Below are 13,384 nucleotides of genomic sequence, written 5' to 3' on the forward strand. Positions count from 1 at the left end.
TTATTTGTATGTTAATAAATAAAGTTGCCCGGGGGTCAGAGCTATTAGCAAGCCATAGGAAAGCAGGGCAGTGGTGGTGCACGCTTGTAATTCCAGCACTTGGTAGGCAGAGCTGGGTAAGTCTCTGTGTGTTCAGGGATACAGCCATTATTGGATACACATGCCTTTAATCTTAATACCAATCATGGAAAACCTGGAGGCCTATACAGACAGGCCGTGAGGAGGCGGTCATGTGGTTGGGTTTACAACCAATGAGAAGGCAAGACAGGAACTCTATATAAAGACTTTAACACAGGGGTAGCTCTGGTTCGGAGAGGTAGGACCACCGCAGGAGGAAGGGTAAGGTTTTAGCTCTTAGCTCTGACCTCTTGGCTTTCTTCTTTGCATTGGTTCTGTGTTTCTTATTTAATAAGAAGGTTGGATACATCTACATTGGAGGTCATTTTTTTTTTAATTGAAGACTTGAAGAATTCACTACTCCGATGTTCCGGGCCACGCGGGTCCTGCAGAGTCTCCGGCTGCATGCCTCAGCTCAGCCACATCCGAAGGGAGGGGCGGGTATCTCTTTTGTATAATATCATATCATCTACAAATAGGGATGATTTGAGTTCTTATTTTCCTATTTGTATCCCTTTAATTTTCTTCTCTTGTCTTTCTTGCTCCAATTAATGCTTCCAGGACTATATTGAAAAGAAGTTGGGATGTCTCCATGTTCATTTCTGATTGTGTTCATTTGAGTAATCTCTTACTTTCTTTTGGTTATTTGGGCTAAGGGTCTGTCAATCTTCTTTATCTTCTCAAAGAACCAGCTCTCATATTCATTGAGTCATTGTATTGTTTTATTTGTTACTATCTCTTTAATTTCTGCTTTGATTTTTATTATTTGTTGTCTACTGGGTTTGGGTTTGGTTTGTTCTTGTTTTTCTAAATTATTGAGTTGCATCATTAAGTTATTTGTACTTTTTCAGATCTTTTAATGTAAGACAGTTATAAACTTCCCTCTTAATGTGTCCCAGAGTGGTATGGAATTAATATTAAAATAATTCTAACTAGACAAAGATGTGTTACATTTGTTTATTCTGTAGAATATCACTTTAACTGTATAAAGGTGTGTTACATTTGTTTGTGCTGTATTTGTTTAATGATGTAAGGATGTGTGTTTAATTATGTAAAGAAGTATTGCATTTGTTTCACCTTGCCTGCCTAAGGCACCTGGTTGGTCTAATAAAGAGCTGAATGGCCCATAGCTAGGCAGAGAGAGGATAGGTAGGGCTGGTGGGCAGAGAGAATAAGTAGGAGAAATCTACACTTGAGAGAAAAGAAGGAGGAGAGAACAAGGGAGAAAGAAAGGGATACACCTGGGGCCAACCAAGCATCTACCAGCCATCCAAACATAGAGACAGCAGGAAAGTAAGATATAAAGAAAGGTAAAAACCCTGAGGCAAAACATAGATAAAAAGAAACAAATTAAAATAATAGTTAAGAAAAGGCTGAGCGTTCATAACTAATATTAAGTCTCCATATCATGATTTGTGAACTTGTTGGTATCACAAAAGAAAAATCCTGGGATCCCAGAGTTTTTGTTGTATTTTTCTTTTTGTTTACTTTCAGGAATACTTTTTCATTTTTTTCTTGATTTCTTCTTTGACCCATTCATCATTCAGTAAAAAGTTGTTTAATTTCCATGAGTATATACACTTACTAAAATTTTGTTTGCTTTTGATTTTAAATTTTATTGCATAATGGCTCGATAGGATGCATGGAATTGTTTCAATTTTTCTGTATTTTTTAAGGTTTTTTTATGTTCCTGGTTGTGGTCTATTTTAGAGAAGCTTCCACATGCTAATGAGTAAAATGTAAGTATCTGATCCATACATTTAATGTAAGATGCCATTTAATTCTGAAGATTCCATATTTATTTATTTATTGTTTAAATGACCTATCTATTGGAGACAGTGGGGTGGGTGTTGAAACCTTCTAAAATTATTGGATTTGTGTTAATCTGTGTCTTTAATTTCATTAGTATGCTTTTATGAAACTGGATGAACCAAAAGTTTTAGTATTGTGATATTATCCTGATTAATTGATCCCTTGATTAAAATAAAATGCCCTTCTTTGGTCTCTTGTGATTAGTTTTAGTTTCAAGTCTATTTTGTCATATATTAGGTTGGCAATGCCTGCTCACTTCTTGTTTCCATTTGCTTGGAATACTTTTTTCCATTCTTTCACTTTTTTCCATTCTTTAAGGTGGTGCCTATCTTTAAAGCTAAGATGTGTTTCTTGTAGATAATGGATCAATGGATTTTGTTTCTTAATCCATTTAGTTAGCCTGTGTCTTTTTACTGTTGAGGCCATTAATATTTAGAGTTAGTTTTGAAAGGTGTGTGTAGATTGCAGTCATTTTTTTTCTGGTTTGTATTTCATTAAATTATAACTTAGTTTATTTTTTTGAGAGTCTCATGGCTGTGCTTATTTCTCTCTTCAGTTCAAAGTATTGCTTCCAGTATTCTGCTTAGTGATTTTGTTGTTATTGTATATGATATTTTAGGCTGCTTGTATCATGGAAAGTTTCTCTTTCTTCAACTATGGCAAATAGTTTTGCTGGGTACAGTCATAGTCTATTAGAACTTAGGATATATTACTCCAGGCTCTTCTGGCCTTCAGAGTACCTATCAAGAAATCAGGTGTTATTCTGATGGGTTTTCCTTTATATGTAATTTGTATTTTCTCTCTTGTAGCTTTTGATATTTTTCTTTATTATGTATATTTAGTGTTTTAATTATATTATGTTTTAGGATGTTTCTTTTTTGATCTTGTCAATTTGCAGATTCTATATACTTCCTGCATCTGTTTCTGTCTCTGTCTCTATATCATCTCTATATATCTCTATCTCTATCTATCATCTCTATCTTTATCTGTATCATCTTTAGTTTAGGGAAGTTTTTTTCTATGATCATATTAAAGATCTTATCTATGCCATTGATCTGGGATTCTTCTCCTTAATCTATGCCTAATATTTGGTATTTTGGTGGTGTCCCATATTTCCTGTGTGTTCCTTTCCTGTGTTTTCATTTTTTCATATTTGGTTTAGATACTCTGCTTTATCTGTGAGTGCTGATAGTCTATCTTCTGCTTGATTCATTCTACTTGTTAGGCTCTCTCCTGATTTTTCTAATTAGGATATTGGGGTTATTTCAATTCCATCTTCATTTTGGCTTGTGTTTCCTTCAATATTTCATTTCCTTTATTGAATTTAGTTTTCAAATCCTGAATTATCTTCATCATTTCATTCAGCCACATATTTGTATTTTCTTGGCCATCATCCAAGTATTTATTGTTATCCTCTTGGAGTTCAATGAGGTGTTTGTTTGTGTCTTCTTTAAATTCATTGGTACAGTTATACCTCAGAATATTTTTTTAAATCACCATTGCCCTGACTACTCATGGTCTTTTGTGTTTCCATATGAAATAGGGTTGTTGTTGCTGTTGTTTCTATTTCTGTGTAGAATGCCAATGGAATTTTGAAGGGAATTGTATTGGATCTCGACATTGCTTTTGGACATATAGATATTTTTACAAAATTATCACAGTCTGTGATCATAGGGAGTCGACCCATCTCTGTGTCTTATTCAACTGCATTCTTTGAGTGTTTTAAAAGTTTTATCATAGAGGTCTTTCATATTATTAGGTTTAATCCTAGTTATTTTATGATGGTATTGAATATGGCATTATTTTCCTGCTTTTTTTCCCCCACCACATTCATTATTGGAATATAGAAAAGCTACTGAATTTTGTGTGGCAATTTCAGTTCTTGGAGTTTTGTGATGGAATATTTTGGGTCTCTTCTGACAAGTTTTTAAACATCTGCAAATAAGGATAAATTGACATCCTCCTTTCATGTCTATATTATTTTATTTATTTCTTTTGCTTTCTTTTCTGGCTAAGACTTCAAGGATTATATTCAATAGAAGTAGAGAGTGAATAACCTTTTTGTCTCTGATTGTAGAGGAAATGTTTTCCTTTATTATATTGCTGACTTTAGGTTTGTCCTGGTATTTTTTTTTCCATTCCTAGTTTCTCCAGAACTTTTATGGGAAGGAACATTGAACTTTGTCAAAGGCTTCTTCTACATCTATTAAGGTGATCATGGAAATTTTTTGTCTTTTGGTTTGTTTATGTGTTATATTACATTTATTGGGTATGTTGCATCATATTTGATTCTCTGGAATGAAGCTAATTTGCATATGATATGATTTTTTTTTTTTCGTTTTTCGAGACAGGGTTTCTCTGTGTAGCTTTGCGCCTGTCCTGGAACTCACTTGGTAGCCCAGGCTGGCCTCGAACTCACAGAGATCCGCCTGGCTCTGCCTCCCGAGTGCTGGGATTAAAGGCGTGCACCACCACCACCCGGCAATGATATGATTTTTTAATGTTTTGTTAAATCCAGTTTGCAGATGTTTCATTCAGATTTCTGGGTTCAAGTTAATCAGAGAAATTGGTCTATAATTTACTTTTTTTTTTGCCTGTGTATATGTCCTCATTCAGTTTTGGTATCAGGTAAATACTGTAAAATAACTTTGATAGTGTTCCATCATATTATATGTTGTGGAATAATTTTAGGAAAATTATTGTTGGCTCATCTTCAGATGTCTAAATTCAACAGTAAATCTGTCTGATCCCAGATTTTTTTTCAGTTGAGACTCATCATTACTGCTTCAATTTCATTGCTTGTTATACTTATGTTTAAGTCTCAAATTATAGTTTTATGTCAGTTTACTTTTGATGTTAATGCTCAATTTTTAGGAAAAAATCCTACAATTCCCTTTATCCTTACTTAACTTGATTAAAAATAAGATTATTTTTACAAGAGCCATCTTCTATAAACTTTAACAGGTTTTTCATTCACTCAGTTTTTGTCTTAAATTTTTCTTATATAAGAACTAGTTATCTACTTTAGGAGAAAAAATATACTTTCTTCTCTTAAAATAACAAATTAACATTCTCATATCTTAAAGCTATTCCTTATGAAAATAAACCCTCCTTAGTATGTGTGTCTGCACACATGTGTGTGGTGTGTACATTCACAGAAACCAGAGGAGGGCATTGGTTGTCAACTACTATCACTCTCCCATCTTATTGATTTGAGGTAGAATCTCTCTCTAAACTTGTAACTTGTTTTTTGTTTTGTTTTTTTTTTCCTAGGCTGGCAGCCAGCAAAACCAAGAAACCCTCTTGTCTCTGTCCCCTTGTGTAGCTAGAGTTTTCCTGACTGGCCCACAGTCAGGACAAATCTCTGACATCCACCAGTTCTACAGCCATTTAGACCCAACCAAGTAAACACAGAGACTTACATTGTTTACAAACTGTATGGCCATACCAGGCTTTTTGTTAACTGTTTTTATATCTTAAATTAATCCGTTTTTATAAATCTATACCTTGCCATGTGGCTCATGGCTTACTGGCATCTTTACATGTTGTTTGTCATGGCGGCGGCTGGCAGTGTCTCTGACTCAGCCTTCCACTTCCCAGAATTTTTCTCTTCCTTGTCCCGCCTATACTTCCTGCCTGGCCACAGGCCAATCAGTGATTTATTTATTGACCAATCAGCAACACATTTGACATACAGACCATCCTACAGCACTTTCCCTTTTTTTTTAAAAAAAAGGAAGGTTTTAACCTTTATACATCTCCAAAGTTAGCTTGGTATATTTGGGAATTTGGGCGTAGCTTTTCTTATTATTTTTTGTTGGAGGGGGGCGCTGTATCTTCTGGGGAAACAAAGAAAATTTTAGGATCATGGAGTAGTCCGTGAGGCTGTATCATCTGAGCCAGTTGCCTTGAAACGGTTCTGGATGTTGGATCATCTGGGCCATGGTGTCATCGGAGACCTTTTAGGTGGTCTTGGCTGGTCAAACCTGATGTGTCTTAATCTGCAACAAATCCATAGCCTCTGGCTTTCTGTGGAAACAAAAGCAGAGTCTCCTTTCTAAAGTAACATATCTTTATATCTAAATTTTGAAGTCAAGGTACCTTTAAAATATGTATATTGGTTTAACTCAGCTTTTTTTACAATCAAATATCTTTTTGTAGTTAAGAATCCCAAAGACAACACAATCCAGATTCTCTGTGTGATATCTATCTTTACAGGGCTTATTTTTTATATTAATTTTACTGTCTCTTTAAAGACTTTATTTTTTAAAACTATGTATTTGTTTTTGTAACTGTATATATCACCTTTTTAATCTCTTTTAAGCCTACATGTATTTTACACATATTTTAAACTATTACATCTGAATCTGTCTTATTGTGAATCTATTGCCTTAAACTGCAGCAGCTGTGGCTGCTGGCTCCGCCCACCTCAGCTTCCCAACATGGCGGCGGTATGCTTACCGCCAGCTCTGGGAGCCATCGTGGGTCTATGCTTTTATCCAAGCAGCATGTAGCCCAGAAACCTCTTTTTTTTGTTTTGTACTAGTAAAGGCTAAATCCACCAAGCAGCTTAATGTGTCATTTGCAGAGGCCTCATTCCTGCCATACCGCAGGTCGAGCGCGCACATTAGGAACCCACCAGTAGCTCAAACCGGCAGCTGCCGCTCATTTGAGAGAGACAATTAGGAAGCTGTTTTTAGCTCCATTTTAGAATCTTTTTTTTTCAGTTTTTAGGTGGAAACTCTTGCCCCACGTTGGGCGCCATTTGTAGCTAGAGTTTTCCTGACTGGCCCACAGTCAGGACAAATCTCTGACATCCACCAGTTCTACAGCCACTCAGACTCAACCAAGTAAACACAGAGACTTACATTGTTTACAAACTGTATGGCTATACCAGGCTTTTTGTTAACTGTTTTTATATCTTAAATTAATCCGTTTTTATAAATCTATACCTTGCCATGTGGCTCATGGCTTACTGGCATCTTTACATGTTGTTTGTCATGGCGGCGGCTGGCAGTGTCTCTGACTCAGCCTTCCACTTCCCAGAATTTTTCTCTTCCTTGTCCCGCCTATACTTCCTGCCTGGCCACAGGCCAATCAGTGATTTATTTATTGACCAATCAGCAACACATTTGACATACAGACCATCCTACAGCACCCTTGCCCCCTTGTGATGAAGTTACAGGCATGTGAAAGGCCACACCTGAATTGTTATATAGGTGCTAAGATCCAAACTCAATTCTTCACTGTTGTATAAAAAGTACTCTTAACCACTGAATGATCTCTCCAGTCACTCTGTTAACTTTAGTTACATATCTTATTTAAATTCTTAACCCCCACTGACCTTAATTTCCAGTGGATGCTGGAAATAAAATCATTGTGAACCATCTGTCTTGTCATACCAGCAATCTATAGATTGGCAAATCTGTGAATCATTCTTTTTTAGAAGTATATGCTTTTTCAAAGTACAGTTTGTCAGTGTGACACAGAACATGTTTACTAACTGTCCCAAATATCTTTAGAGAGACTGTAGAGGAGATAAAATTTTATTTCTATTCTGTTAGGTTTTTCCTTTTTTTGGCTAAATATGATAAATTGTTTACAAGTTTCCCTTAGCCTTAACTTCTCATTCTTTTTTTTTCCTTTTTTTTTTTTTTTTTTTTTTTTTTTTTTTTTTTTTTTTTTTTTTGGTTTTTCGAGATATGGTTTCTCTGTGTAGTTTTGGTGCCTGTCCTGGATCCCACCACTGGGCATAACTTCTCATTCTTAATGATAAGAATGTTAAAGCCCTTTTCAAACCCACTCCCTATGGTGGGATACCTTGCTCAAACTTGATGCAGCTGCAGCAGGGAGGGTCTTAGTCTGGCCTCTTTTTTTATTTTTTTATTATTTTGAGACAGGGTTTCACTGTGTAGCTTTGGTGCCTGTCCTGGATCTCGCTCTATAGAACAGGCTGGCCTCAAACTCACAGAGATCTGCCTGGCTCTCTCTCAGTGCTGGGATTAAAGGCGATTAAAGGCGTGTGCCACCACCACCTGGCGGTCTTGCCTCTTCTTGATGAGGCAGACCTTGGTGAGTCCCCATGAAAGGCTTCACTCTCTCTAAGGAGTGGATGGGAGGTTGGATGGGGGAAGGTGAAAGGAGTGGGCTGACGGGACAGAGGGGGAAATGTGGTTCCTATGTAAAATGAAAAAACTTTAAATAAAAAAAGAAAAAAAATACATAGCCTCTTTTTTCATTAATTGTTATCACATATACATAGGAAGATGCATACTAAAAGTTTTGATTATTTTTACTTTGAATATATTCCTTTTCTCAAATATATCTCAATAAAGCTGAAAATTGAACAATGAAGTAACCTTAATATTTTGTAGCATAAAACTGAAAATTTCAGAACTGGTCTGAACCAGAAGAGTACAGGTCCTGAACATCACAAGGTTGAATGGGAGGACCTGGGATAAGAAATGGGCCTATGAGGATGCTGGACTAAAGTCTATCAAATTGTGCAAACAGACAAATTATGTACTATGTGAATTATTTGTCAATAAAGATTTTATAAAACGTTAAAAAGATAAAAACAATAGTTAGATAAGAAATATTGCATAAGATGATGCCTTATGCTAAGCAAATTTATTAAGTATACTATCTTATATACTATTCGCTGGGGGTAAAGGACAAAGTTTAGCAGAGAGGCAAGTCAGACAATGTTAAACAGAACATGGGAAACATCAGACAGATTCCTTAGGACAATAACCACAGCCCAGGAGGCAGTGTCCTGTTCCCAGGAGCTTTAATGTATACTCCTGTGAGGCACTGTCCCCAGCATCAGACTGGCTTCATGTCTGATCCAGTACAAGGACACAGAACTAAAGTTTCCTTTGTCCATTCATCAGGGCCTCCTAGAGAGTCCTTTGTTGTTATGAATTCCTGGCAGAACCATGAATAAACACATAAAATACCTTTCTAAATCAATGACCTCATTATCATATTGAGAATACAGAAAGAGAACAACAGCATATCTCATATTAGGAATCAAGATGGAAATGACTAAGGAAGAAGTTATAAGAAAAAATAAAAATTAAAAAAAAGAATGTTAAAGCCTTATGGTAATGAAAAGGAATCTTTTATGTTGAAATAGTTATCTTATTTACATCTATTTAGCTCACTTATTTTGCTTAAAATATTTATTTTAATAATCTGTACATGACTTTCCTCTCTCTCTCTCTCTCTCTCTCTCTCTCTCTCTCTCTCTCTCTCTCTCTCTCTCTGTGTGTGTGTGTGTGTGTGTGTGTGTGTGTGTGTGTGTGTGTGTGCATGTGTGTGTATATATACCATGTATATGAGGGTGCCTATGGAAGCCAGAAGAGAGCATCAGAGTTATAGGCAGCTGTGAGCCATAGCACATGGGAGCTGTGAACTGAACTCCAGTCTCCTAAAGAGCAGCAAATGCTCTTAACCTGAACCATTTCTCCAGCCCCTAACTTGCTTATTTTTTAAATAATTACACTTGGATTGCTTATAAAAAGCAATATATATTAAATAGCTAGTAGGCTGCCAAGCCTGATGAACTGAGTTTGATGCTTTGATGTTGCAGAATATTTGTTTAACTATGCAAAGATGTGTTGTGTAGCATGAATCTTAAAAGTTCTTATTAATAAAAACAAACCTGAAGCCAGGAATTGGGGTGAATGCTGGAAGATCAGAGAAGCAAAACAAGCCACAGCCTCCTCACCTTGCCAATTCCTCAGTTGATCCTATTTCCTCAGACTGGAAGCCTCTGAGTCCTCATCCAGAATGAATCTCAGCTGAACTGCTGCTAAAAGCCTAAAAGCTTAATCAGCCTAGTTCCTGGTTTTCACGCCTTATATACCTTTCTGCTTTCCTCCATTACTTCCTGGGATTAAAGGCGTGAGTCACCATGCCTGGCTGTTTCCAGTGTGGCTTTGAACTCACAGAGATACGGATGGATCTCTGCCTCCCAAGTGATAGGATTAAAGGTGTGAGTGCCACTATTTTCTGGCCTCTATATCTGTCTAGTGGCTGTTCTGTTCTCTGACCCCCCAGATAAATTTATTAGAGTCTACGATATATTGGGGAACACAATATCACCACAGTGTTGCATTTGTTTAACTATGTACAGATGTGTTGCATTTGTTCATATTTCAGAATATTTGTTTAACTATGTAAAGATGTGTTGCATTTGTTTATGTTGCAGAATATTTGTTTAGCTATGTAAAGATGTGTTGGGCCGGGTGGTGGTGGCGCACTCCTTTAATCCCAGCACTCGGGAGGCATAGACAGGCAGATCTCTGTGAGTTCGAGGCCAGCCTGGGCTACCAAGTGAGTTCCAGGAAAGGCTCAAAGCTACACAGAGAAACCCTGTCTCGAAAAACCAAAAAAAAAAAAAAAAAGATGTGTTGGATTTGTTTAATCATATAAAGATGTGTTGCTGTCTTACCTTGCCTGCCTAAGACACCTGATTGGTCTAATAAAATGCTAAATGGCCAATAGTGAGGGAGGAGGTATAAGTGGAACTTCCAGGCAGGAAGAATGACAAGGAGGAGGAAGTTAGGCTTGAAGAGAAAAGAAAAGGAGACAACAGGGAGATACCAGGGGCCAGACAGAGAAACATGGAGGAAGCAGGAAATTAGGACATACAGAATGAAAGAGAGGTTAAAAAGCCATGAGGCAAAATGTAGATTAATATAAATGGGTTGAATTAAGTTATAAGAGTTAGTGGGACAAGCCTAAGTTAAGGCCTAGCTTTCATAATTAATAATATGTCTCCATGTCATTATTTGCTGGCTGGCAGTCCCGACGAGAGAGCATATTACACTCTGACTCCTGAAAGTTGTTCTCTGACTGCCACCTACTCACTGTGGAATGCATGTGCCCATACTCAAATACACACACACACACACACACACACACACACACACCATAAATGAATAAAGGTAATTAAGGAAATTTAAAAAAACAGCTACTCATCATCATTTTAATTTTCTTGCTGACAAATTTTGTAATATAGAAATAAGCTTATTTTTATCAGTAAACCTAAGTATTAAGTCATTTTATATTATATTAAGATTTATTTATTTATTTATCTATCTATCTATTTATTTATTTATTTATTTATTTATTGTTATTCAAGACAGGGTTTCTCTGTGCAGCCCTGGCTGTTCTAGAACTCACTCTGTAGACCATGCTGGCCTTGAACTCAGAGATCTGCCTGCCTCTGCCTCCTGAGTTCTGGAATTAAAGGTGTGTGCCACCACCACCTGGCTATGAAAACTCTTAAGAACTGCCTCTTTTAATTAAATTGCGTGTTTTATGTATCAAAGAGTACTCATTACATTAACTTGAAAAGAATTTGGATTCTTACTTTTCTCAGGTAATACTTAAGCATGTGACCAATTTCTTTAAAAAAACATATTTTTACTTATTCTTTGAGGAACTCATTTCTTTTTATTGTTTAGTTGACATATAAAAGTTGTACATATAATATATACTTCCATAAATATTTATTATTTTGTGACAAAACATCCCAAGTCACTTTACTCTAGGTTTTTAAAATGTACAGTACATTATCACTTTCTAGAGTCATCCTAAATACAAGCACACACCAGAGCTTCTTTCTTCTGTTCAAGGGTAATTTAAATATTTCAAGTAAGTATAACCTAAATATTCTGAAATATTCTCCTATTTAAGTGTAACTATTGATTAGCTTTTCCTTATCCCACCCTCTCCTTATTCCCAGCCTCTGGCAACTGTTATTCTACTCTCAATTTCTATGGGAAAATCTTTATTAGACTACACATGAGTAGTATAACGTAGTATTTGCTTTTGTGCTGGGTTTATTTCACTTAATATAATGTCTTCCATTTCCATCCACTATTATAATTACAGAATTTCTTCATTCTTTTGTCTGAATAGTATTTCATTTTGTGTATGTACTATATTGTCTTTACTCATTCATCTATTACACATTTCACTTGATTCCCTAGCTATTGGGAATAGTGCTACAAAAAAACATGGGAATGTAAGTAACTCTTTGATATACTGATTTCATTACCTTTGGATATATACCCATTAATGAGATCCCTAAATCACACAGTCATATTTAACTTTTTAATATTTCAAATTTAAATATAATTACATAATTCCTCCTTTTTGTTTCTTCTTACCAACCCCTCCCATGTACTCCTGGCTCTCTTTCAAATTCATGGACTCTGGCTTCTCTTTCTTAACTGTGGTTACATATATATGTATTTATATCTATATCTATATCTATATATATATGTGTGTGTGTGTGTGTGTCCTTAAATATATAAATATAATCTACTCAGTGAGTATAATGTTGTGTGTATATAATTACTTGTGTGTATATAATTTCAGGGTTGCCAGTCTATTTTTAGTTTTTGTGAACTTTTAATTCTTTCAAATTTTTAATATATTCTTGCTATATGATCAGTTTCTGATGTCTTATTTTTATCTTTTAGGTAAATCCATGGATCCCTGGAAGTTCTTGATATTGTTGATGTATGACTTCTTCACATTGAAATATTAGGTATTTATCCCGGTCTTCAAATCTGGATTTATTTGTTTCCATCCTTTAGAAACTCTAATTAGTCTATTTCCTTTCTCTTTGCATGTAGTTGCTTCCACTATTTCAATATTAGGTGATACTCTATGTCTAGATTTTCTGCAAGGATATTATTGGGATGCTGCCATTATGTTGGCACTATAGGGCACCCCATGTCCAAATTTGTCACAAATGTGTAGTTGGATTGTTCAGGATGGGCTATGAAGTGTCTGAAAGGGTAGTTTGCCCCTGAATGATTCTCCTTGTGGCTAAGGTGGGCCCAGATATGTTGTTCACCATCACTTCCTGGGATCAGGCATCATGGGATTTTGCTAAGCCCTGAGCCTCACTATAGTGTCTGGCCCTAGACTTCAAAGTAGCAACGTGTGCCTCTTCCTACCCCAATTAGATGATTTCTCTATCCATGCTGTACTACCTAGAGTTATAGGATAAATCTAGTTAGTGGGTCTTATGCCATCAGCATTGCTGCAATGCTAGGTCATACCTGGAATCTACATCCTACCGAGGCCACCATAACACAAGGGCAAGACTAAGTTCCACAATGTCATTGTCTGCTTGCTTTTGTAGTCCTTTTATGGCTCACAACCTGTGAAGCTTGCCAGAAATAATGTGAACCAGAATACAAGTCCATCCTACCAGGGCTGTGGCAGGTCCAGAGACTCCTTCAGACAGTGGTCTGAGGATAGTGGCCATTTAATTCTATTTCGTGTCACTTTTCATGGTGGTAAGCCTGACACTGTATTTCAAGAAAATGCCCTATGTTTACTACCCTGTCCTAACTCAAGCAGCTGGAGTCCTTCATGTTATATTGCCTGTGGTTGGGGGAGGGATAGTAGGTGAAGTGAGAACCCA

General features: G+C 36.3%; 1 long non-coding RNA gene across 1 annotated transcript in view; it reads left to right on the forward strand.

Moving 5' to 3' along the window:
• The first annotated feature begins 312 nt into the window (after positions 1-312).
• Positions 313-13,384, forward strand: part of LOC128116445 (uncharacterized) — a 28,660-nt gene continuing 15,588 nt past the window's right edge. The window contains exons 1-3 of the long non-coding RNA XR_008220466.1: positions 313-1,856; positions 4,075-4,140; positions 12,429-12,496. This is a non-coding gene — a long non-coding RNA (uncharacterized LOC128116445). The remainder of the gene's footprint in view (positions 1,857-4,074; positions 4,141-12,428; positions 12,497-13,384) is intronic.

Source organism: Peromyscus californicus, unplaced genomic scaffold (genome assembly GCF_007827085.1).
Source record: "Peromyscus californicus insignis strain IS unplaced genomic scaffold, ASM782708v3 Scaffold_10__1_contigs__length_136768540, whole genome shotgun sequence".
NCBI lineage: Eukaryota > Metazoa > Chordata > Mammalia > Rodentia > Cricetidae > Peromyscus > Peromyscus californicus.